This window comes from Theobroma umbraticum, unplaced genomic scaffold, assembly GCF_002168275.2.
Source record: "Theobroma umbraticum cultivar Fairchild unplaced genomic scaffold, ASM216827v3 scaffold_89.0, whole genome shotgun sequence".
NCBI lineage: Eukaryota > Viridiplantae > Streptophyta > Magnoliopsida > Malvales > Malvaceae > Theobroma > Theobroma umbraticum.
Genome location: NW_018397271.1, coordinates 1,003,097 through 1,012,324, shown reverse-complemented (window position 1 = coordinate 1,012,324; position 9,228 = coordinate 1,003,097). Strand labels below are relative to the sequence as shown.

Below are 9,228 nucleotides of genomic sequence, written 5' to 3'. Positions count from 1 at the left end.
AAGGGCACCTCAATAACCTGTACACAAACATGCATTAATTCTTGACCTCTTACGTATTGGAACTAAGGTAAGCTTCAAGATGAAATAGAGTTTATGCAACCTCATACCCTTGATTCGTGTTACGCACCCACAATCCAAGGACAGGACTCTACACTAACTCTAACAACTCTGGTGATAGACAAAAAAATTCCTAAGACTCAGGTAAACCTAGGGCTTGGATACCAAGTCTGTAATGACCGAATCCCCAATCGCTATAGGCATTCAAGACTTTCAAGAGAACCTGCCAAGTCCCGAACAAACCTTGTTAAGAACTCTTATTAATTCTATAGTTCCACCATTTCGTTGAATTACTTTGAATCGAATAGTCCTTTGTAATATGATTTAAAACTATAGTAATAATATATTGACTTAACTTTTACTCATCACATTTGTAAGAATCCATTAAGGTCTATAATATCCAACTCCATAATTACAATGACACTATTTACATTTACATCACGCTATAAAGGACTCAAGCTCTAGCAGCGGAGTGACTTGAAATAAGGAGTTATGAGATGCTTTTACCTATTTGGGGTAGGAAATATGCATCGATGAACGCACGCTAGGCTGTTCATTATTTACAAAAGGGGAAATAAGAGGGTGAGTCTCACAGACTCAGTGATCATCGGTTTCGTGAGCAAGGCGTAGATAGGAAACAAGCATTAGGCAGATAAATTTGAATGATAAAACTGAAATAAGCATAATAATCTTTAAAAAAAATCAAATTACCAATAGAGTGTTTGTGCCTTATAAATATGAAGCCGTAAAATCATAATGCAATATTTCACTAAGCAAAACAGTGTCAAAAACAAGTTTAGTAAAATAATTATCAATCATCGAAAACGTCACTTGCCATAAAAATGTGAATAATAGTATAAAAGTATGCATGCTCCCAAAATGCATGGCATGTAAAGAAACCAAAGTGTACAGCCACATAAACCATCTCATGATCATCAAGTAAGCATTGAAAGCTTTTATTCAATTAAAGAGAGCTGTAGAGAAATCTTAACTCTCCACCATGCAAAAGAGTATGCATCGAAAACTCACAAGGCTTTCGAGTAGGTAAGTATCGCTGGACATCTATGTTGATAAAAAGAGACTTTATGTTTTACTATCACTCTTTTATTTATTATTAATTCTTTTTAAATAAAGATGGATAATAATAAAATAAGAATTATATTCAACAAGGAGTTTTATTTTATCAAGAACTCTAAATGATAATTAAAGAACTAAATTATTTATTCTTTAATTTTAATTTTGATCATTATAGAGCATGTTTAATGTTTCCATAACTTTAAATGGATGGTCAAGATTGATTCAAAGATATTTAATATTGATTAAACTTTTGAGGCTAGAGTTTTAATGAACAGAGAAGAGATTGGAAAAAATGTATGTATTTTTCTTGAAAGGGTTTTAGCCGTCAGTTGTCTCCTTTTCCTTCTAACTTTGCCGTATTTCTCTTCCTCTCTCCCATTCTTGGTTGAATTTTTGACAAAAAAATAGCCATTAATTTTAGGGTGAAAAGGGAGACAAAATTGGCTGCCATCTTATAGTTTAGCATTCCACACCTGGACTACTCAAGATTCAAGTTGAAAGTATTCTTAAAGAATAAGTGGTAAACTTGTTTGGTTAAGAAATCAATCATTGGTGTGGTGTTCGAAAATAAGAATCTCAAAATAAAAGGAACGTTTTTTCTTACTTAATAGATACTTATATTTTTAAGATGTGATTATGTTACTTATAGTAAGAATGATATGTGTTTTCTTGTGTAATTGGATTGCTTGCTTGCTTTCTTTATAAAAGAAAATTTTGAAACCCATACTTTACATAATCACATTAATCCACTTATATCCAACTCCAATAATTGGTATTAGAGTAAGGATTATTATAAATTTTGTTTCCTATATCTATTTTACATGGTTGGTACCTTTGCATATATTTAATTATTTTGATGTGATCAATGTATAGTTGTATGTTGTGATGCATGATTCAAGGTTTTTGCCACATTAATGTCCTAAAAAATTGTACATGTAACCTTCTTTTTTTCTTTTGGCTATATAACAAGAAGGGTGGCTATCAATGCCATGTTTCTTTCTTGATGTTTTTATTTTTCATAAATTTATGTAATTATGCAAAGCAATATAATTTGAGTATTACTTGATATATTTGGTGCATCCATGGAGAAAGAAGTTGAAAGCCAAAGGAAAAAGGTAATTAGGTAATATTTTGTCTCTTTATTTTTTCTATGGTTATTAATATTTTTTTAAGAAAACAGAGTTTTTCTTGTATTTTTTTTTGAAAAAAAGAGAGTTATTCTTATATTAAAATTCTGTTATTATAAAAAATATTTTTTTTCTTTTTAAAATATTTTTTATTAAAGAAAAAAGAAGGGGGGTGTGTGTTGTTGAGCGACACAAACCCTTGTTGTGTATTGTTGCAAGTGTGTAGCACACCCTTGGGCCATTGGGCAACAGTGCATTTGGTTGGGCTCTTTTTAATTTTTTTTAATAAATAATTTTTTTCAAAAAAAAATATATTTTTTTAAAAATTTTCTAATTTTTTTATTTGTGAAAAATTAATTTATTTTAACCTTGGATTGAAAATTATTTTATATTGGTATTCATTAATGAGATAAATTAATTTGACAAAATAAGATTATTTTCTCAAATTGGGTTAACATTTAAATTAAAATTGAGGATTTTAAATATTCATAAAATTCAAAAGAGCGCCAAATGGATGTGATCCTAATAAGTAGTGGAAACAAGCAAGATTGAAGAGAACTACAAGTTGTAATTTTTTTTATTTTTCTAAGATGGACATTAATATGGCTTATTATATATATTTATATGTATCTATATGAATGACATTAGATATTATTTGTATACTTGAAAACATGTCATCTAGAGTTAAGGTGCCAACTTCTCTTAAAGAAAGCCACGCATACATTATGTATTTTAGTTTAAAAAAAGTTTTATGCTATGAGACATATAATGAATATAGGAAAATAAATCAAATCTAGACAAGATGGTAATATGGACTTAGTTATATACTAAAGGTGTTTAGTTGGAAATATAACCAAGCCTATAATTTGACTTAAGATATTCTAAATATGCATCTAGAAAATTTGACAAAAAGTCAATCAAAAACACTAAATATAAAAATATTGAGTAAGAAAGGATGCTAGTAATCCTAGAGTCCACGATTTCCATTGTTGGCCCATTGGCATGTGAAATATGTCACTCCCTAAAGGCAGGCATGAATCTAGATCATGACAGACTAGGTTTCCAACAAAATAAATCCTTTAAGGTGGATTATGAAGTGAGACCTCTTATAAAGGCTCACTAAGTAATGAGCTTAACGAATGAAACAATGGTTGTTACACTCAACATGAATTTACTATTAACTTGTCTATAGTAGCTCTGTTAGTAAGCTTCATGGACCAAATGAAGGTGCTCCTTAACCATGTTAAGTATGAAGTACTGAGTAACATAGTTAAATGGAAGGGTCCAGTTTGCTTGGTAGTAAATTCTCACAGCCACAGTCAGTTAATTTATTACAAAAAGGTAAATGATCATCGAACTATAATACAATCTATAGTTTTATATATTTTTATGGCAACAATGCACATGAAATGTTCAAAGTCCATGAATAACTAGTATGCTTACATAATTTAAATGTACTTTCAGAAACATATCTGCATCACAAATATTTATCCACTTTCAATTTAGTTAAACAAATGCACTTTGAATGATAATAACTACATTGAATGGAAAAGAAACCTTAATATCATCTTTAATTATGACAAGATCACATGGGTTCTTTCTAACCATGAGCCTAAATCACTAACTCTCGAATCAACTCCACAAGATATTGAACATCATAAAAAGTGACATGATGCAAATAAGCTAACTAAATGCTATATACTGGGCTCTATAAACAATATATCGTAAAAACAGCATGAAGGCATTGATAATGCTACTGGCATAATGTTGCACCTACATGAGATGTTTGGTACAAAAATAAAGTCTGCTAAGGTGAAAGCAATCAATAATTTTAAGGACCTTAAGCAGAAACTTGGGGAGCCAGCTAGAGATTACAAGCTGAAAATGATCTCGTCTCAATGAGGTAGAACTACATGGTGCTAAGATAGATGCAGAAATGCAAATATTAGTGATCGTTCATAGCTTGAATTCATCATTTTCATAATTCAAAATAGATTATGAATTGCACACTAGGGATTTCATCCTTAGTGGGCTAATGAATGATCTCCAAAATGTGGAAAAGGTTATTGACTTGGAAAAGAAGCCTGAAGCACATGTAGTTTCCACTTTTAAGCCTAAATCCAAGGGTAAAAGGAATAAAGTTAGAAATAAAAAGACTACTAAGGATTTAATGGGAGCAAAGAAAAACCCATGAAGAAAATAACTACTTCAAAAGACAACACCAAAGGAAAATGTTTCCCTTGTGGTGTGAAAGGACATTGGAAGCGAAACTACAAGGTTTACCTTGAAGAAATCTAAAAGAGTAAACACGGTATGGGTTTTCTAAATATGTTAGAAACCTATTTAGTGGTTGATTCTACAAATACTAGGATAGTAGATTTTGGAGCCACTAACCATGTTTGTAATTCTTTACATGGGTTTCAACAAAGGAGAAAATTGAGTAAAGGGTAGTTTTGGATGAGGATGGCAAATGGCACATTCATTTCAGCATTAATAGTGGAAGCCATTATTCTTCAATTTCCTTATGGTCATAGCTTAGTTTTGGAAAATGTTTTTTACATTACAAAGACTTATAAAAATTTGATTTTTGTATTTTGTTTAATAAAGTCTAGATATTCAGTTTATTTTAATGAGACACTCCCTATTTATTCGAATAAAGATTTTATTTGTTCAAGAATTGTAAGATATAATCTTTATTTCCTTGAGCCTGCGATTTATTTTGCAAATGATGTAGAAGCAATACGATTTAAAACTGAAAGAGTCAAAGAATCTAGGATAAATCAAAACTATCTTTGGCATTTGCGTTTAGGTCATATCAATCAAAATAGACTCAATAGGCTTATAAAGGATGGTACTTTACCAGTCATGGTTAAGGGTCCTTTGCCAATATTTGAGTCATGCATTGAAGCAAAAATGACTAAAGGGCCTTTTAAGGCAAAAGGTAACAGAATGCCAAACATTTTAAACTTGGTGCACACAGATGTGTGTGGACCAATGAATGTATAAGCTAGAAGAGGTTATGAATATTTAATAACTTTTATTGATGACTACTTAAGACATGGCTGTGTATTTAATGCATAGAAAAAGTGAATCTTTTGAAATGTTTCGAGAATTCAAAGTCAAAGTTGAAAAACAACTAGGTAAGCCATTGAAACAACTTCGATCAAATCGGGGTGGTGAGTATTTATTAGATGAATTTTACCAATATCTCATTAAAAATGGGATAATTTCCAACTTAGCAGCACCAAGGACATCGCAACATAATGGTGTTGAAGATGTCATAACATAGTCTAATTCAAGGGTGAAATAGAAACACAAGTTGAACATAAAATAGTGGTGCCTCAACATAGTGGGAGGATTATAAGACAACTAAAGAGATACATGGGTCTAGGAGAAAACATGATTACACTTTTACATGAAATTGAATCTGACCTTATTACCTATAAAGAAGCTATTAAAGATGTAAAAGCTGAAGAGTGGCATAAGGCAATGAAATTTGAGTTGGACTCCTTAGATTCCAACAAGGTCTGGACTTTAGTAGATCCACTTGAAGGGATAAAACCCATAGAGTGCAAATGGATTTATAAGAGAAAAAGAGGAAGCGATGGAAAGGTAGAGACCTTCAAGGCTAGACTAATGGCTAAGAGTTTTACCTAAAGAGAAAGGATTGACCATGAGGAAACCTTTTCCCTAGTTGTTATGCTTAAATCCATCAGGATCCCCCTATCCATAGCCACACATCTTGATTATGAGATATGAAAAATGGATGTCATGACCACATTTTTAAATAGGGATCTTGAATAGCGTATTTGTATGGCTTAACTAGAAAGTTTCATTAAAAAAGGCCATAAGCATAAGGTCTGTGAATTGCACAGATCCATTTATGGACTCAAGCAAGCATCTAGGTCTTGGAACATAAGATTTGATACTGTTATCAAATCATACAGTTTCCAACAATATGTTGACAAACTTTGTGTCCATATAAAAGGATAGAGGATAAAAAGGTTACTTTCTTAATCCTTTATGTTGATGACATTCTAATCATTGGGAATGATTTGGGAATGTTATCAAAAATTAAAGGTTTGTGGACTCAACAATTCAATATGAAGGATTTAGAAAAAGGTAGCTATGTTCTAGGGATTAAACATATAAGGGATCATAAGAACAAGTAGATAGCATTATCTCAAGCATCCTACATATACAAAATTTTGGCCAAGGTTTCTATGAAAGATTCCTATAAGGGCTTTATGCCCTCTAGACATGGAATCAAACTTTCTAAGGAGATGTCACCTAAAAGTCCAGTGGAAGTTGAAAACATGAGATGGATACCATATGCATCTGCTGTTGGAAGTCTCATATATGCTATGTTGTGCATTAGGCCAGATATCTGTTATGTAGTTGGATTGGTTAGTAAATTTCAATCAAACCAAGGTATGGATCATTGATTGCAGTCAGTGCATTTTTAAATATCTTCGTAGAACAAAGAATTGCATGCCTGTGTATTTTGGAACTGGGCTTGTAGCAGTAGGGTACACTAATTCAGATTTTCAATTTGATGTTGATTCTAGGAAATCAACATTAGGATTTATTTTCACCATTGGGAGAAGAGCCATAGTTTGGAGGAGTGTAAAGAAATCTTGTATTGCAGACTCCATTATGGAGGCAGAGTATGTTGCAGCTTGTGAAGTAGTAAAGGAAGCTGTATGGCTCTGTAAGTTCTTTATGGTCCTTGAAATAATTTCAGATGCGAACAAGCCTATTACACTTTACTGTGATAATAGTGGAGCAGTGGCTAATTCAAAAGAACCACAAAATCATAAAGAAACAAAACATATTGAAAGGAAGTATCATCTCATTCGAGAGATTATACAACGTGGAGAAGTACTTATGAAGAAAATTTCAATAGAACAGAACTTTGCCAATCCATTCACAAAGACTCTAACATAAGAGAGTTTCAATGGTCACTTAGAAGGTCTTGCAATGAGAGATATGTCATACTTGTTTTAGGACCAATGAGAGATTGTTAGGAATTTTGAGAATATGGTGCCTTGGAAAGCAAGTATATTCTCATGTCTAATTTTATTTAATTTATTTGAAATGAAAGTACATTTTGATAATAAGACAAAGAGTTTGTTTTAGGTAACCATTCATTATCTAGTTATTAAGGTACCATGATTCTGTTGAGATATTAAATTACATTTGTATGAAGAGTCATACATAGGAGACATGTATTTTAATTGAATCTAAAAACTATCCACAGTCATATAATAAAGTGGTGTGTTAGGCTATCATGTATAGATTACTTTTAATTAACGAATGTGATTCATTTCAAGAGAATGATGAGTCTTAAATCATCGAAATGGTTGATTTCGAGTAATGAACTATGTATTTAATGTATAGAAAAAGTGAATCCTTTGAAAAGTTTTTTGAATTCAAAACTGAAATTGAAAAGCAACTAGTCAAGGCATTGAAACAAGTTTGATCAGATTGGGTTGGTGAGTATTTATCAGATGAATTTCAACAATATCTCACTAAAAATGAAATGATTTCCAATTTAACAGCACTGAGAACACCTCAACATAATGGTGTAGCTTGAAAAAGAAATAAAACTTTTTTAGAAATAGTTAGATCAATGATGTCCTATGGTAACCTTTTAATCTCATTTTAGGGATATTGTATGCAAACTACTGAGTACTTGCTTAATTTTGCTCCATCTAAGGTTGTGTCTAATGTAACGACTTCTTCCCTCGATCATTATCGACGTCCGAGACTTCCGACTGAACCCGTCAAGTCTCAAACAAGCCTTAGTTAAGCTTCCAAACAATTTAAACTTAACTTGCAATTTTAATGCTATAGTTCACTTAAACCAAATGATCACAATATTCAAAATGTATCACCTAGACACCAAAAACCAGGTTTAATAACTTTACAATATATTCAACATAATAAGTGGTAATCATTACACAACCTTAAGTTTTAGCAAATACATTTCCATAAACTATTTATCATTATAAGTCTGACTACTTGACACAACATGACCTCTAGGCAGAGGAGCGACTCGGAGTGGAAGTCTAAGAGATGCCATTACCTACGTTGCAGTTAGTCTTGATGTGCTGGGTGATGCACTTACACCAATTACTTATCTACAAAAGGAAATGAGGGGGGTGAGTCTCATAGACTCATTGATCATTAACTCCATGAGTAGGGCATAAATGGGAAATAAGATAAAGGCAGAAGATTTGAATATTAAAAATATGAGAATATATGTAAACAAATTAAATAAAAAAATTGGAGTTTGTGCCTTATATGTAGAACCAATAAGTTAATGCAAGATAGTCATTTAAATCAAATATCAAACCAATTCATGTAAAGTTTTCTACCATTGAAATCATTTAGCAACTGGCTTAAAGCAATTTAATATCACCACGCGTGCTCCCGTAAACTCCATCATTAACAAAGTTTACATGTAAATTCATAAATCACCTTGTACGCGTGGAATTAAATCTAATGTCATCGTATAAGTAAGGGAGCTATAGGAAAACTATTAACTTTCACCATGCGAAAAACCATGTACGTAAAAACCCAAAGAGATATCACTTTCGAGTAGGAATAAAAAAAATAAAGAACATGCGGACTCGTTTCCATGTAATAACATCCGAAAGCTTTGTTCCACTGGATCCCCACATGCTGTAGTAGTCTCAACGATGTTGGCCGACATCAGAGAAATCAGGTGGTCACAACCGCATATCACAACTTGTGGGCTAGCCATGTACAATCACATACCATGGCCCTAGCCATGTCTAACAGCCTGTCGGTGACTTAAAGATTCTCTAGCTAGAGCTCACTTGTGCATAAAGGTCACACTTAACTGAAGTGACAACCGACCCATTCTTGAATCTCCTGGCTTGATAAAACCAATTTAAAATATAGTTGGGTTCTCAAAAGTTCATTTCAAAATCATTTCCAA

General features: G+C 32.1%; 1 long non-coding RNA gene across 1 annotated transcript in view; it reads right to left on the bottom strand.

The window, feature by feature from the left end:
* Positions 1–8,109: 8,109 nt before the first annotated feature.
* LOC110426552 (uncharacterized) overlaps positions 8,110–9,228 on the bottom strand; it is a 2,356-nt gene continuing 1,237 nt past the window's right edge. Inside the window, exon 4 of the long non-coding RNA XR_002446157.2 lies at positions 8,110–8,404. This is a non-coding gene — a long non-coding RNA (uncharacterized LOC110426552). The remainder of the gene's footprint in view (positions 8,405–9,228) is intronic.